Source organism: Idiotropiscis lumnitzeri, chromosome 3 (genome assembly GCF_059441095.1).
Source record: "Idiotropiscis lumnitzeri isolate Australia: NSW breed Sydney's pygmy pipehorse chromosome 3, RoL_Ilum_1.0, whole genome shotgun sequence".
NCBI lineage: Eukaryota > Metazoa > Chordata > Actinopteri > Syngnathiformes > Syngnathidae > Idiotropiscis > Idiotropiscis lumnitzeri.
The window spans coordinates 15,569,572-15,588,017 of NC_142393.1; the positions used below are offsets into that span (position 1 = coordinate 15,569,572).

General features: G+C 41.0%; 1 long non-coding RNA gene across 1 annotated transcript in view; it reads left to right on the forward strand.

Annotated features, from left to right (window-relative positions):
• The window catches only part of LOC148340099 (uncharacterized), a 32,830-nt gene extending 21,750 nt beyond the window's left edge, over window positions 1-11,080 (forward strand). The window contains exons 3-5 of the long non-coding RNA XR_015842546.1: window positions 796-1,043; window positions 9,272-9,343; window positions 9,836-11,080. This is a non-coding gene — a long non-coding RNA (uncharacterized LOC148340099). The remainder of the gene's footprint in view (window positions 1-795; window positions 1,044-9,271; window positions 9,344-9,835) is intronic.
• Window positions 11,081-18,446: the final 7,366 nt, after the last annotated feature.

Genomic DNA, 18,446 nt, shown 5'->3' on the forward strand with positions numbered 1-18,446 from the left:
TAATTGGGAGCGACGACTACATCAGCCCAGGCCCGTCATCGTGGGGGTGTGCCTGCCTAACAAGATTTTTGCACAGCCCATATGAGTCATGGATTTCTAAAAATACACTTTTTATTATTATTATTTAATTTTATCATAGCTATTTTTGTTGAGTTGCTTATCACTTTGGCATTAAAAAATAAAAAGAAACAGTGTTTCTTATCGACAACATCACAGCCTGACTGCAGACACAGGCGGATATGCGACAAATACATCAATGTTTGCATTACGACCCCCACCCCATCCATTTTTATGTTTTTTGCTAAGTATGTTATAAAAGCCTCCATGGCAGCGAATAAGCTACACTTTTTACGAGTATCAATCTTGTGAAACAATTGCGAGGAATAACTAATAGAGGGAAAGCCATGCTAATTGGTCAGCTATCGTGTCGTGAAAGTGGCGGTAATTTGCACAAAGTAAAAAAAACGAAAGTTAAAGTTGAAATGTGTTATAACGTGTTTTTATATGTGTAAAATGGGAAAAGTAAAGGAATGCAATTTTTTTTCCTTATAATTTCCATATCACAGGTTGGTCTTGAACGTATCCCTCACTATAAATGCTTTACTGTATATATGAGCAAAAATGCACTCTTTATGCGCACCTGCAGTTGGTTTTGTGGAGCAGCTGCTGTGAAACAAGATAAAAGCGTTTAGAGAAACACGTCACGTTAAACACCTTATGAGTCTGCCGGCATGACAAAGCTAAGTGAATCTTTCACATCAACACTCCTCCTCCACCTCCTGTTGTTTGTCTTAGAGCAGATCGACAGACACGCTCCCCAAGACCTGCGGCCTAGTGCACCTGCCTGGACCGCTGCAGCAGAGTCGCGTTTCAGCCATGACGCAATATTCCACCAATCAAGTGCGGTGAGAGCGGTTAGGGGGCGTGGTGAGAAATCTCCTCCCATTTCTGCTCTCTTCTACCTGGGAGACTGTGCTGCCTCAGGGAGGGGCTCGCCGCAGCGGCTGCTTTCTGAATGAGGGCTAAACAAAACGTCTCACCAGGTGAGTTACATGAGTCTCACGCACACGCGCACACACACGCCTGCGTACACAAACACACGCCAGCACACGTCATTCATAACTGGCTTGCTGATTTACATATTGGCAGGAAGAAACAAAACACACAAGTGTGGGAACTTAGTCCCTGTTCTCTTTTCTTATTCCAAGAATCTTTAACAGTATGAAGTCTGCTTATACAGGTATTTAGGCACCCTTGGCCGTGCATTAGTGGCTCACGAAAATAACCACAGAGAGCTATTTTTCCGGTTTATTCGCCATTCCAGACCATTAATCAGATTTCAGTGGTCAGTATTGAGTTGTTTTTTAACCACCTTTTTTATTTAGATGTCTAAAATGTTGAAGACTTTTTGTCAACATGTACAATAGTGCCTCCTTCCGTACATTTGAGCCCATACAGAATATGTTTCAATCGTGACTCAAGGCAGTTGAAGTCACAGTTCAACATCTTTGCACACTGAGTATTACAATGAAGCACATGCTAATATGTGCAAAACTACAAATTGGCTGCTAGTTAGATGCACTGTATGGAAATGACAAACTAATGATAGCCATTGATTGACATTGATTTATTTTGTGAGATTATTTTCACCCATTTTAATTTTTGGGGCTAATTGTATTGATACATGAAACAGAAGTAGAAAAGGTTTGAATGTTTTCAAGCTTTTTTGGAAAGGGCAACCAAGAAACAACTTAAGACATGGAAGAGGTTAAAACATTTCTGGCCTTCATTTCAGTTGAACGACGTGATTCAAATGATTAGAACTGAAAAATTGAAAACTGCAATTGAAATAGATGCTCTGTCTAAAATTACTGAGCTGCTCATCGTTTTCTTTGTTGAATTCTAATTAGACAGTGGCGGGCTGTTCACACATTGGCCTTCAATGAGGTCCTACTTAGTCCGACTTGAACATCCCTCATAAAACCATCATTTATGACACCACGGCTAGACAAATAATATAGGGACACACACTTAAGAACGACTGAGTATTGGACCCCCTCGGCTCACAAGAGAGCTTTGCTTGAAAGGTCCGTCTTGAAAAAGGTCTTCCAAGTATATCTGCAATCAAACTCACACTTTTCCCTGCTTCGGCCATTGTGGTTTCAAAAAGCAAGAATATATTTTAGTTTTTTCGAAGGGTCCCCGGGTGTCTGGTGTCGATTTGTAGATTCTGCCCTCTAACTATGGATTATCGAATCACAGGACACGTTCACACCTTCAACGTGAGGCCAGCGAGAAGGCTCACAGTCACCAACTCATGATCTGATTGGCTATCACAATTGTCTATCAACAGTAAGAATCCGTTCACTCATACAGCAGTGACGCGTACACTGTTGATTCTCAAGGCGTACTATGAAATCTGCCAGGCAACACATGCTATTGGATAAAAGCTCTCACCTAAAAATATAACACTCGGTAATAATATCCCCCAAAAACTTTTATCATAAACATGATCACGATTTCTTGATTATGTTAGGCCAGCAGAGAAGGCCTTTAAGGCCGTGACCGCCCACACTCACAGTTATTAGTTACTGCACAGTCAAAAACTTTTCAAGGTTGCACTATTGCACTATTTCTATTTTTTGTCTCATGACTTGGGGGGGGGGGGTGGGTGGAACAAAAACAAAATCGCTTTGTTGCCCTTATTAGTATCTTAAAGTTCTGTAATCAATCTTCAGTGGCGCGATGGTCACTTAGCATGGAGAATGAAAAGCAACTTGCGTCAGATGATCAACCATGATCTGCATCATCCAAAGAACAGTAGCTTATTAATGCCTTGGCTGATTAGCTGTCGGATGACTCGAGACATGTGCACATAATAAACCGAAATATGTTCAGATTAGTGTTTTCTACTCCTACAATGCAACAAGTTTGTGTTGTATTCAAACAGTGTCGTAAAGTAGCCTAATAAGCTACTAAACATTTGAGAAGTTCTTGATAATTGCAAACCACCCCACATCTCTAGTCTTTAAGAATAAAGCTGTCTACGTGCATCTTTTGCTGATTTATCCGCTTCTTTTCATTGCATTTGAGTTAACCCATCATTTTTTTGTGAGATGTCAGCATGTTCAATCGATGTCTTTTATTGTTTAACTTTGTGGTCCCAACCACCGGTCTGCGGCCACTTTGGACCGGTCCGCTCCGGGCCGCATCCATCCATCCATCCAAGTATAATTTGATTCGCTTGCTAACCAATCTGCCATTTACATGAAAAAAAAAAGCACTACTTCCACTTTATTTATTATTCGCGGCGGAAAAATATTTCATTTTGAAAAGTGACCAGCTTCTCTCCATTACATCGGACTCTCGGCGCATGTCAAGATTCGAGTTGTCTCGATCGCATTACGATTAAATGAAACCCACAAGCTAGCAAAATGAATTAAAAAAACAGGCCACATACGAACCCCAATCTGCACAATATGCGGCAGGCAACAAATCCACGCCCCGTTGCCGGTCACCAAAAGTTACGGCCTTGTATAATCCGTCTGCGCCGGAAAAAAATGACTCTGTACTATGTAACTGAAGTTTCGAACACTGAAGGCCAGGGGTCCTCAATGGTGTTCCATGAGGGCCTGCCTGTTTTCTATCTCTCCATGATCTAACACACCTGATTCAAATGATCAGATAATTGGAAAGGTCTGCAGAAGCTGTTTAAAGATGCTGATCATTTGAATCAGTTGTGTGGCAGCAGGGAGGGATGGAAAACTGTCAGGACCGGCCCAAGCTCGTCCTACACGGCTCACCGTTAACTTGTACACGCCATGAAATCTCCTCTCCACAACATAATCTTATTGAAAGTGTTGAACTGAGGCAACTCTTCATTTAGTTTTAACAAAGACACACACACACACACACCTGCGATTACAAAATGAAAGATACGTCGTCAGTCTCAGCAGTTGCCTCATGCATCACATTTTTAGCGACAAATTTAATTTTAACCCGCTTTTGGCATAATGGTGGGTGTTAATTTCGAACCCTGGTTCCCAAGACTCTAAATTATTGCATTGCACTCTACTAAAAGAAAATGAAAAATCAAATTATCTAAATACAAGTAGTTTAAGTAAGTGCATTATCATATACATGCCTGATTGACCCTTGAGTGTGGAAGAGCAATCCCCCCTTTTCAAAATGCCGCCCCTGCTGAGCAGCACATCCACTTGATTGCCCAATAAAAACAACTAAAAGGCTAACATTGGACTTCATTTAATACTCTATGCCCCTCACTCTTCCTCCTACTTGGTCCATTGTCATCTGCCAGGTTGCGTCTTTGTTGACAGCTCCACGATGTCCATAAACCAAAACTCCAGACGACAATGCATGGACAGCTGTTTCCTTGTGGAAACACTTTACTTTATGTCCTCCATACTGTTGCGTTCTCATCGTTTCATTTTGCTGGCTGAAGGTGAACTTTGCGTTAAGCAAGAGTCTCTCTCCCTTGATTTTGTCTTTTGGGATGTCAGTGTGTGAGTCAGCAAAGTTTTTTTTTAAATAATGTATACAAATCACCTGAATCAGTGGGAGCCTTGAGCCAATCATGGTGAACATGTAATTGTTTTTGGCCGGGGAAACTTGAGGGATACACTGCATTCATTGTCTACCATCTGAATTTTGTGCATATAAAAACAATTGCATTTTTAGTACCATTCTGAAAATGTGTCTGGGCAGCGCGAGGAGGAAAAAAACGGCAGAAAATTGTAAATCCTTCATGTTGAATCAGGTCTTATCCAAATTTGAATAGAATTCTGACATGCCCTGTGCCAATCGCGTGACCCACTCTACATGCACATGTTCAAAAACAACACAACTGTGGTAAATAGAATTGATATAGAAAAAGCATTTTGTAATAGTTATGGAACATTAGCCCAACTCTGCTATTTTCTCAATCATTTGATTAAAGGTCCTCTAAACAATTTTAAACTTTTTTTTTTCTTTTTAGATATTTAGTCACAGACTTTTATTTCTTTACTTTACTTTGAATGTTTTTTTTTTATTTTTCTGTTTTATTAATTTTGTAATCTACTTTTAATTAATACATTTTTGTAAGATGCTTTGTCTTTGATCGTCAACCGTTGTTTGTAAGCGCTTTTATGTATTGTGTCTTTGTTTGCGTGAAGCACATTGAGTTGCCTTGTGTATCAAATGTGCTATATAAATAAAACTGCTTTGTCTTGCCTTGCCAATAAATGGAAACGACCAGTGGAGTAAAGCCGTGGTTATAAAACTGTGGTGCAGATGAGTGAAGTATGAGGCCAGCACGTATTGTTTGTGGTTAATATTTGTTCATCATCTTTTTTTGTTTACGTCTGCCTTGCCTCTGTTGCGTTTATTAAAAGCAAAGACAATGGCGGTTGATTTTAGTCACTTTAAAATATTTACAAATTGATAATGCACATTTAGACCCGCAGCCTCAATTTCGCCTCAGCGCTGAGGATGTGCACTCAGGAAAAATATTCACTGAGACGTGTCGAGTGTAGTGGAAGAAACCTCAACACACCTTCGTCCCACCTGCTGGTTGGCTGTGGAAGTCTCCAATGAATTACGAGAAGGAAAGGCGCAACAAGCATCATTTGGCCACCGCTCAATTATTCTGGCCATACAAGAAGGTCTTTTATTAGCAAGTGATTCCCTGAAGCAGCTACTGATCTTCATGTTTGAGCTATTTTTGCAACTTCCTCTCACCAGGCTGTTGTAAACACTTCATCTCTGGCATCCGTAGCCTCACAGGCAAACGGGATTTATTTCTCCTCGTGTGACGCTTGCAAATGTTGCCATGCCTTTTATTCCAGTTTTGCTCTCCATTTGTTCTTACTCTTACAGCAGGCACAAAGAGTTGTTTGCTTAGCCTCTCACTACAGAGTCAGCAATTCACGTGCAAATATGTTCATGCAAAGTCAACGCTACCGAAGGTGAACTGTGGATGTGTGTTGGTTTGCTGCAGCCAGGAATGACCTTTGGAGGTTGCACTCGTGATCACGTGCATCCCTTTTTACAACTGCATTGTTTCTTGAGAAAAAATATAAAATACACACCCAGTGGTGACAGGTTACTTTTGCATCCTAAAAATAATTCACCCCTATTACCAGCTAACATCATGACCTCCCCTGAAGCTCCACTGTCATGTGATTTCCTGGTGTTTTTGTACCTTAATGCATCATTCAGCCCTTCTAAATTTAGTCCTATAAGCCTAAAAATACCAGCAGCAACGGTGATAATTTAGTTGATCACTGAACCCAAGTTTGCCTTCAAATAGTCTTGACTGAGTCTTTCCTTTGCTTTCAATGAGTTACTAAAGTGTACGTAGTAAAGTGATTTATTGTTGCTGGTTAAATATGACAAGACCATGAGCACGTTCTTGAACTTGCTTGCCAATGAGAGATGTGTGTCACCTTGCAACAATGTGTCAAATACACGCTTTGTATCGTTGTCCTTGCGTGCTAATTAATCCTTTAGCAGTCATACAACATAACTCACGAAGGGCATAAGAGCATGAGATTATTTTAAGATTTTTTTTTAAGCAATTTAACAAGTGTGTATGCTAACATGAATATTGCTTGTAGTTAAAATTTTTGCTTTCATAAAATTCTTTTCATAGAAAACATTGCAGGTCTTTAAGTGCCCTTTCCTTGCTCAATGCATGTTCCCTCCCTGTCTGCCAATGAAGGAAATGACATGTTGTGATAGCACAATAGCCTGTCACCTAATAAAGTTTGGAAGGGAACAAGAAAGCAATGAGGATTGGAGGAAAAAGCATAGGAGTGTAAAAGCTGAGAAATACTTTATGGCTTTGTGTTAATTGAGGCCATTTTAGAAAGGATCAGGTATTCCTGGAAGCCTGAAACAGACGGGAGAGTGCAGAAAGAAAAGGGGACATGGGTCTGCTGCTATAAAACAGCTTGTCTTTCTCACTCTTTACCACAAGGCATACAGAAATGACTTGTTTTCATTTAGGATGTGTTCGTGTGTGTGCGTGCGTGTGTGTGTCTGTTATTGCGTGTGAGTTTTTTTCCACACACACCCTTGTTAATTGAAATGCCACGTTTTGTTGAAAAAAAAATAAAATGCCGAAACGTACTTTGTGAGATTATTTTAAAAGTTAAACTTCAGTTTCCTCGGCCCATAACACATTTTCTCACGGGTTTGGGATATTTTGTCTTTCTGTCCAACATATCAAACTATATTAGAGAGTTTCATGTCTGAAGTCGGTCATGTGTGTGATGTGGACAATTGGAGACTGCCTTGCACCTCCCGATCGGGCAGGTCATCTCAGGGGAAACCCTGATGAGGCATCATTTGCATATACTGTACGGCTTTGGCATGGGTGGAGAAGACGGCCATATGTAGATTATTGGTATAAATAAATGAAAAAAATAAATGAATAAATGTCCATCCATCCATTATCCAAACCGCTTATCCTCACAATGGTTGCAGGCGTGCTGGAGCCTATACATAAATAAACGTACACATGATCATTTGCAATACGTCTATACTTGTTTTTGTGTGTGTGCCTTCCTGCGTGGAGTTTGCATGTTCTCCCTGTGCCTGCGTGGGTTTTCTCCGGGTACTCCGGTTTCCTCCCACATTCTAAAAGCATGCATGCATAAATTTCCCCGATGTGATTTGGAGTGCAGATGGTTGTTCGTCTATGTGTACCCTGCGATTGGCTGGCAACCAGTTCAAGGTGCACCCCACCTACTGCCCGACGATAGCGGGGATAGGCTCCAGCACCTTCACGGCCCTTGTGAGGAGAAGTGGTACCGATAATGGATGGACGGATGTTTTTGCGTTTATTTGCATAGTCTATATTTTTTTGTCCTAACGTTTGCCTCTTATCGCCACAGCTTTGCCATTCCGAAGTCGGAACAGACCTTCTATCTGTGGTCTTTGCTGTGTACGTGTCCTGCTGGAAGCTGAGCCCTAAGACAAAGCAGTGTTTACACTAATGGCCCACTAGGCTTTTTCGCCTTTGCCACAGAAACAAATACCAGTGGGAGGACATCAATAGAATTGAACATTTTGACATTTTTCCTCAAGCACTCAAAACCAATATTGACCCAGCACCCCTGCCTGGTCGGCTTTAGTGCAAGACCTTGGCATACAAATCAAGCTGGTGCAACCAGAACCACAGGTCGCCAGTTGAAGGGTGAGGCCAACAATAGCCAGCCCAGGATGGGGCTCTCCCACTGGGGAGGCAGTGTGACCACTGTGCCTGATTTCAAGCTGGTCCACAGAAGCTTGAGATATAAAAGAGCCCATGCTCTCCCACCCGCTTTAATGATTACATCTGAGAGAGCCAATTGTGTGTGTACTAGTGACCCTGCTGCTGAGTGAGGTGGACAAGCACAAGGGACAGTGGGGGCGCTCACATGTGCAGAACAACCACAAAGCGGACCACTACTTCTCAAAGGCCAGATTACAATCAGTTAGAGGCTAATGAGTGGGAAGTTGGATTTGTAACCTGTTGCAGCAGGGTAGTTGTTTTGAATGCTCCCGGTCAGCACACACATCAATAACCTCTGAAATAGCTCGCCACTGAAGCGGGAAACAGTGGGAAGCGGCTGAGTCTTGCGTCTGTCGTCTTGCCGCAATCCAGTGTCGTGCCTCAGCTTTTGACAAGAATATAAAAACATATCTCATACTTGGTTATGTGTATATCTTTTGAGTGTGTGGAGTTCTTCGCGACATGGTGGCTTGCTTACCAAGCTTGGCACTGATTTGGTGAGCTAAAGCTCTTAAACAGGATGAAACTAGTGATGAAAGGCTATGACATTAAGACTTGGGGGGGGGGGGGGGGTTACTACAATACCAGATAGTATTTTTTTGTATTTCTCATGTATATATTTTCTAATTAATATGGATCAGTGACTACATGGCAAAATACATTGAGATCACAGTGACTATTGTGTGTTCATCAAATTTGTCTCTTTTGTTTGAGGCCTTTGAAAGCTGTCTATACAGAACAAAAAGAACAAATATTTGAGTGAGAAATTCTCTGGATCAAAACTGTATTAGCCCATCTAATAGATAGAGTGACAGTTTATATGATATTTTTGCTGTTTAAAAAGCAGGTGCAGTGAGTGAAGATTCAGAGATTTTGCTTGCAATGCTAGCTAGCTATCAAATTATTGGCTATGTTTATCATTTGTTGCAGATAGAATGTTTTAATTATTTAAATGACATAAGTGATTGTCTGACTTCTCTCTACACACCTTAGTGGACAGTTTCAACTGAACACTCAAACTCTGCTGAGCAACAAGTGGCTTCAAACAAGTGTGACGTGACAAAGGTAAATATTTTAATTATTTCTAGTAATCTACACTACATTGTTTCACCTAGTTGGAAATGATTTTCCCCGTCGAAGTTCCAAGTTGTGTTTGTGAAATGAGGACATGATGTAGTCCTCTAAAGTGGCCTGGTGGCTAAATAGTTGACCACTTGGCTCACTGCCCTGTGCTTAATACTTCTTATATGAAGGGAGTTTTTAATTTTAATGGCTTAAACGTTCTAAGTGGTTTTCTGACCCATTTCTGTCATTCCCTATTTTGCCATTGAACTTATTTGAACTCCGCCTGATAACAGGTGGCTTACAATAATACATTAGTGGTTGACTTCTTTTACGCATGTGTGACAGTTACAAATGTGATGTGTGACGTTTTAAACATGAAAACACCAATGATGGACCACATGAAAACATTCTTAAGCAAACTTTGTTCTTCTTTCAAAGTGTGTGTCCATGTCCGTGCACGTATGTTAAGAACGACACTTTCTCCACCCACAGAAATGGCAGTGTGCGAGCACGTGTCGCAGCCCAGCAGGGGAGCTTAGTCCTCAGGCCGTTCTCACCTGTGAGCCCCTCGCTGCAGTGCCTAGGATCTTTACAAGGTCCCCAGGAGGAGAGCAAGAAGAGAAGGTGAAGCAGCAGGAGCAAAAGCAACACTTTGGCCCAAGGTATGATTTGGAGGAAGGAAAATTGGTGAGGACGAAGTGAAAGGCGAGGTCACTGTTTTGTTGTCCAAAGGCAGAACATTTGATATTGTTTTACTATGGGATCCCATTACATTTGTGCCTCCTCATGTATAATGATGTGGAGAGCCCGTGAGAGAGCTGCACTTAACGGAGAGACAATATTTAAAAAATAAAAAAAAAAAAAGACCCCCAGCATTTAAATCTCTCTCACCACATGCTCACCGCCTCATTTTGTGATACTTGTGGGAACACACTCCTGCCCGAGCTGATCATTGTAATATATGTTGCTGTTATGCAAGCAGTTGGGTACCAGCGCTCACCACTGTGCTGGAACCCTTTTAATCAAGCAGAACCTACTGTGAAATCCTGACTCCCCACCTACCAAACGCAAGCATTTCTCCTGAGCAACCCCAAAGTGGCAGCTAGTATTTAGTAATATTGCACGGCCATGCGACAGCTTCTACTATAATGTACTCACTGATGGCGCTGGCCTCTGTGCCCTCTTCTCAAGTTATATTAGAGCACAGCAGGAGATCTGGGAGAAGGATGGAGGATGGAGGTTCTCAATATAATCTGGCATTTTCTCATGCTATGAGAGGGGGTAGACTTTCCATGCCTTCCATGCTCTGAGCTGCCTCATTAAAATTGTTATTTACTCAATATATGATCTGGGTTGAGCCCCTTGTCCCTATTTCATCAGTCATTATATTTGACGTAACCGTGGTGACAGAAATGTTCGTTTATTAGTGAAAAGAAAAATGTTATTAACAACTTCTCTGAGCTGACACGCGGGGTAAGGCGGGCACACACTGGACACAATACCTAGAAGTCACAGAATACAACAAAACATAGATCCAGACAAATATTCACATTCAAACCTATGGCCAATATCAGTCTTAAGCGTTTACATGTTGAACAAAGATCGGTTTGGCAGAGAACACACACACGATTTTAGATAGAGCGGAACCTTGTCTTACACGTGGCTCATTTTACAAGATTGTCAAATTACAAGCTGTCCCTTGGTTGATTATTTTTGTTTTTGCTTTGTGTTGCGGGCAAGAATTTTAATTACAAGTGAGCTTTGCATACCCTGCGGCATGGTGGGAAGTGGAGGAGGTGGGGGGGGGGTGAAGCAATGCAAACAAAAATGTCTTTTGCGGGCATTACAGTATTTTCCAAATAAGACATTTTCCATGGATTCCGAAAAGCACATCGCAAAGCACTTTTTAAAATATTTTTTAATCATATATATATGTATGTATGTATGTGTGTGTGTGGTGTGTGTGTGTGGGGGGGGGGGTGTGTGTGTGTGTGTGGGGGGGGTGTGTGTGTATGTGTGTGTGTGTGTATCTGTGTATATATATGTATATATATATGTATATGTCATTTTTTGTTGGCTTGGCTGCGGGGACATTTTTTTATTTTGCATGTTTATGATTTTTGGGTTTTTTATTCATGACTTAATTTATCTCTTTGAGATGATGAGAATTGTGTTGGCGCTTTAATGAATTTCTTTGTTGAAGTATGCTTTGCGAAATTATAAGATTGAAGATTTGGTTAGTTCGATTTTCCTGTACAATTCTGCATTTACTGTTTTTTTTTATGATAACCCAATTATTAAAAAAAAATTAAAAAATCAATCGATCAATATGTGGCAAAATGTAAAGAACAGCACTGGCATGCACTGCGTGTCTTGACTACACTCCACACACTCTGCCCAGTCTCACAGCAGCAACATTACAAGGGCTGATTATTGTGCTGAGTGAAAAGGTCGGAGCCCTGAGAGGTTTTGGACGCTGACGACATCGGTAATGACGACCTCTGACCGTTTGCTTTTTGTTGTGCCTCATTGAACAAGAGTGAACACATCAACCAATGCTACTTAACAGCCTTTCTGTTATGGCAACCAACAAGTAAATAAGCTCCAACTTGCCTCTATTCTCTCGCTCTCCATTTGGCCTACAGCATCACACAAGTGAAGAGTCTCTTTCCTGGAGTGCTGCACTCCCCCGAGAGCGAGACAAGCACTCATCAGGGAGCGACCGTATTGTTGCATGAATGCTTTGGCGTCAGTGCAAATTCTTCCACACTCTCAGTGCGCAGAGGCCAGCACCGACGGCCTTTAAGTGCTTCTGGACCTCCACGGAAAATGAGTTAAAACCATCGGTGTCAGCACAAGAAAGTCCCATTCACCCTGATAGCGACATGTCATAAACAAATGTCGCACCATAATCAACTCATCTGCAGTCTTCCTCACGATTGAGCGACTGTTGTTGATAAACCATTGCATTGATTATTTTAGTAGAGACACAGTGGGTGTCACATCAACAAGAGGCTGTGTGCGGGAGGAAATATGAGGCCATTGAACCACAAATACAAAGCTTGATTTTTTTTTTTCTTTGCCGAGCAGTTTTGTGAATCTGTTATTTCACATGGGAAGCAACTTTCCAATTTTGTGGAGCAATTTGTTAATCCCAGTTACCTAAAGCAATGGTTTTGTTACCAAAAAAAGTATGAAAATATAAAGAATGAACTATTGGTTTTCTTTTTCACATAATCAACAATTTTATTTCTGAAATTCTCATAGTGTACAACAGCAAACAGTATTTTCTTGTCTAGAAGTAAAGATAAAAAGATTTTTTTAGATTTAGCTGTAACGCAACAGAAAATTTCATGTACCGACCTCAAAAGTGTGGCCTCTATTGTGAAAACATACAAATGACTTAGATATCATAAATATTACATTTTTTATTAATAAATCAATCTTATCTGCCATTCTTCCTGGCTGCCGTATACTCTGAACTGATTTCAGTTTACCGAGTATGATTTCTCTCTCCAGAGTCCAGATGTATCGTGCATGCGTCCAGCCTTGCAAAGATTTTTTGGACTCTCTTGGTGGATGATTCTCAGTTTTGTTACTCAATTTGATGAGAGACAAAATGCAAATTTTGCCACCCAAACTGCAATGCAAAACCACTTCTGTGAAGCCGTGCAAATGGGTGAAACGGTGGCGAGTGCTCACATCGAATGCTTGTGCCATTGTACAGTCATTCTGGCCGACGATGATGCAGACGACGCCTACACCCACCAAATGGCTGAGTCACATCAAGAGGGCAAACAGGGCACAGCACAGGAAGCCAGCCATTGAGCAGGCGCTGAACTCTGGGCATTAACAGACTGTGACAAAATTGCAAAGTTATGTAGTGAAAGAGCGCATCATATTTGGGAAATGATCCCATTGCAGACACAGTAAACCCCAGAAAACATGAATGTTGCTTGACAAGATTATGCTCTCTCTATGTAGCCAGCCGCTAAATGCTCATGAAATTAAATCCAACTGCACGATAAAACCACATCCATGCAGTAGTTATAGCGTCAAAGCTACTTCCTGAATAGGTTGAGGGACTTTGAGTGAACGATTTGAGTGGCACGATAAAATGTGTTTTACAGTCAGATTCTTCGCATTTTGCCATTACAGCGTGTGGGCATTGGCACCATGCATGCACGTGCGTGTGCGAGAGTGTGTAGGTGTGTGTTGCTTGTGAAAAGGTGAATGACAGAGCCGCAACGTGATTGGCCATAGCACTTCCTATTGATCGCCATTGTACCTGATAACCCGGCTGACCCAGGCTCAAGAAAGGAAGCCTGTCGTTCGGTTTGCGGCGGATAAATTGACGCTCCTTTGTTTTGCGATAACTTATTAACCCGTCAAGTCCACTGAGAGAAGAATGATTTGTCTCATAGCTCACCGTATGTTTAACCCAGAGTAAACAGGAGTACGTCTGCACAGAAGAATGGCATTCTCAAGGAAGAAACTTTCATGTAAACATACCTTGTTCAAAAAACTGTCTCAAAACTCACAAACAGCAATGTAACAATGTTAGTGAAACACAAAACCAAAGACACAACTCAAAACTGTTGGGACACAAACTGGTAAACTCATAATTTACCTACAATGTTGAAAGAGTTACATTTTCTCATTTCATGGCCAAATAAAGCTTTAAGTTTTAATTTGATGGAAGTTATCAGTCTCACACTTGTTGGGCTTGAGAGTAGTGCAATTATAAACAAATGAAACATTTTATCAATATAACATATTCATTTTGCTACAAGTGTCTCACAAGTAACAATGTCAAGTCAAATTTATTTATATAGCTCTTAATCACCAAAAAGTCTCACAGGGCTTCACTAGTACTCAGTTCACAATTTTTATTTATTTTTTTATTGAAGAACAACATTTACATTCCACAAACAATCAGACTAAGTGAGAAAAAACTAAAGTGTTCACAAATATTAACGATACAGCCCGGGTGTTTAGAAACTATTTTATAAGTGAAAACAAATTGTTTAATCATGTTCAACTGTTTATCACCAAATTAGAAATACTTTAAATACACACATCTACAAAGACACAGTGAAGTTATATATCCTGAACAGGTTTAAGAGCATGATATTGTCACCTTCCTAAAATAATTGTATAATAAGTGATATTTTCAGAAAACACTCAAAACGAACCAAAAACTAATTTCATTCCAAGGGTGGAATTGATCTATTTAACAAAGATGTGGTCGATTTTGGCAGAGGTGGTCAAGCATCATGAGGAGACGGTTTTGGCAAAAACAATATTTTATGTCAAATATGACTTCGGACATTATTTTAATGGGAATAAATAAAATACTGGCAATGTTTTGATTTACATTTTATTGTGCTCTCGAGTGCCAATGGTGTCTCAAAAATTGATGGCGCTTTCACTGGTAAGAAAGTGAATCAGCTGTGTTCACTCCCACAATGGCGCAAACGCCTCTTTTTAACTGCGGACGTCTATGAAAATACCAACAGGAAGAAAACACCACCCATGTGCACAGTTAGGCAATTCTTTCTACTAGACTGGGCACAAAAATAGGGCCCTAGGTTTGAGTGTGCATGGTTGCTTGTCTCTGTGCATTCTGCAATTGGCTATGTGACGGTCCAAGGTGTACCTAAAGTCAGCTGGCATCGGCACTAGGTCACCTGCGACCAGAACAGATTACTTAAATAGTTTTATCTTGTCGTTTCACCCAGTTTATGAAACTTTCCAGTCCGTTGAGGCAGAGATGGCGAGTCAGGGGTCAGCGCGCACCTCAGGCTCAGGCGTGTGACACCATGTCACACATCTGCAGGTCATGCTCAGCGTGCTTTACAATCACTGCAACTGTTCTACTTGGAGAGAGGAAGTGGGAAAAATAGGCTGAATTGTTTTACTGGTGTCAGGAGTCAGACTGCCTAAAGGCGGGAGACGGCAGGAGGAATCTCAAGCCGCTGTCTGCCGGGCTAAAAATACTCTGGCAACATGCAGTTAATGTGAAACGATGTGGTTGTATGCCTGATGATGACGTGGAAGGAAGCAGCGGAGGCGGACAGCACGTGGTGTGCGTATGGTGGCCAAGCCTCAAGCCTAAACAAATTGAAGCAATCTGTTCCTTGCAATGCCTGTCTTCGATAATAAACATTAAATAATTCTCCAAAACTGTTTTTGTTGCCATACATATTGTGTTATTTAAGAAATCAATGTGGCTCTTGACTGGTAGCCATGTTGTAAGGGCCAATCATTCACATCGACAGTCAATTTAGGGTTGGAATAGGAATGATAATGTCAATAAGCAATAATGTTATGATTCAGTAGGATTGATGTGATGCTTTTTTTCTGTCTACAATGTTGTATTTTCTTTGTCAAACTTTTCTTTATATTCATTTAGACTTTTGGAAAACAACAGATCTTAGTACAACTTTGACCCCACTCTCCAGATGCAGCCGCAGGTTTAGCAGTTTATTTTTGCAGATGAGACCTGTTCTCAGGTCAAAGACAAATGTGGTCACAGTGGGATTAAGTGAGCACACCCAACTTTATCCATTAATAACATTACCACATTTAATGGTCTAACAGAAATCTGTGGTGTTCATCTGCACTTGCCAGATAAAATAATCGCCTGTCCAATGGAACCCTAACCCCAGAACTGTGCCTGATTTTGTAACGTGACGTTTGTAATATTGGGCCCATTCAATTTGATCTAAAATAATGGTTGTTAGGCGCCATCAAGTGGTTTACTGTGAGCAATGCGCTGCATCCTTTTAATCTGGTGTTGCATCAGTAAAACGACCAGAAGAGTAGAAATATAAACTTGCACATTGCCCTTGATGTGTCTCTATGTGCAGTTAATGTTGAAGTAGTTAAACTCGAAGATTGTGTTGTCAAGAGTCAGTTGAACTGTAGACAAAAATGCTTGTCAACATACACCTGATCCAATCTCACCATTGTCAAGAGGCCCCCAAGGCACATCTGTGTAGTTTTACATCACTAACAGCATGCATGCGTTCTCTGGAAATACCCCCCAAAAGACTTCTGTCCCTTGAACCCATTGCTTATTTACAATGAAGATACAATACATGCCGCCAAGCAATGAATCTTGCATGAACAGAAAATTTTTGGGACATTATAGTTTGAGCAGATTGCAATCTTAAATCCATGAACTGGCTAATAAGTGCATGACGCTGTTGATGGAAACACAAGCCCATCCATGTAAAAACGGCCAACAGCCCCAGGTGCTGCAGCCACACAAGCCTCTGCTTGTCTTCCTTTTATGCAACTGGCGACTCGAGTGGACTCGCTTGGGAACATAGCCCAGTATGGCTTGCCTAATTAACAGCTCTGTTTTCCCTTATCCCATATAAATATCTATAGCGATGCAATTAGGCGAAATAAAGTTTGTTATTGCAGTCCATGAAAGTGTTATAGGTATATATGTGACATAGGATAGGGGGGGAAGAAAACAAAGCAAAATACTGTATTCACATTCCAGACATTTATTTATTTATTTCCTCAAGTGTGAGATCGGAATGGACTGTATGAGGTTGACTATCAGTTTTGTTTGTCTGAGCAGTAAGGGGGGGGGGGCTGCGTCATAATAATGAAAACAATGTCTATCCATCCATATTGAATAACTCACCCTTTTTTATATAGAATTTACTGAATAATTATTTAATCCCACCAACAAGCACAGTTAAAGAAAAAGAAAATTGTCAACGAAATTCACGACAGATTATCAAAATGTATAAAATGTGAATGACCCAAGGGAACCAACCGTGTTGAATCAACAGATGCTGTCGCAATTACGGTGCATTAAGCATCAACTAAGTACAGTTTAGCAGTTAATAATAAGATTAGGACAGGATAGGTTATCTCTGTATCTTTTAGTGTCAGTGACATTATGACAGCAAGAATGGGCTCCGTAATCACATTGTCCTCACTGATAGCTGTAAACAAAGACTAAGCCCCCCCCCTCATAGATAAACAGACCAGCCTAATGGTACATTTCACGAGAGACTAAAAACCAAATCTTGCTTTTAGCATGACAATTAGAATTTAACTGACAAGTATCTATCTGTGTTCATATTGGGGACAGTCAAAGACAATTGTTCTGGCGACGACAGTGACTTAGTTTTGTCCTTATTATTACTAGCATGAAATATTAATTGTTTATAATTACATTTGAAAAATGTATGCGCATCCACGAACTAGTCATTTATAAAAGCAGTCATCAGCATCATCAGGTATGACTGACGGGTCAGCGTTTACGATTGAGCTCCCATGAACCCTGCTTAGACCCCACAAACCCGTGACTTGTTAACAAGATTTGTCAAATCTTCTAATGAAAAAAAAATATTCAGACCGTAAGAGAGAGTACTGTATCGTTTACTCTGTTTTACTTACACTCTGCTGCTTTGTGTTGCACACTATACAGAAAAACAGATGCACATGTTTCACCCTCCCTTTAACTCCCACTTCCACTCTCAACACGCAAATGGATGACCCTGATTTGGCCCATCACATCACACACGTGAGGTGTCATCTGACTGACACACAGCACCCATGACTCATAGGTAATGAGTGACTTGACTGTGGGTAAGTCTGGTCCTAATGTTCCTGAAATTTTGTGAGCTCTGTAATAAGATTATAAAGATTGTGGGAGAAACTCAAAATCAGAAACAATAGCACAAATCCTGCAAACCAAGTTAGGAGGCTTACCAGTTTTTTTGTATTTCCACTTTCCAGGACTCTCAAACCCAGGTCCTCGAGGGCCGAGTTAGATGTCTCCCTCCTCCAACACACCTGATTCAAATTACCGGAATCATTATCGGTGCTTCCTGATGAGCGGATAATTTGAATCAAGTGTGTTGACGGAGGGAGACATCTAAAACATGCAGGACAGCGGCCCTCGGGGACCGGAGTTTTGAGACCCCTGCTTTAAATAGATCGAACAGCTCTGTTGGAGATGCAGGCACGACGTGCATTACGTGATCAGAAGCATCATTCTATATTTATCAAATCATGCGGCTTGTTCTGACGCGTGCAAAAACAACACCCGCCTCAAGAAATGCATCATGGT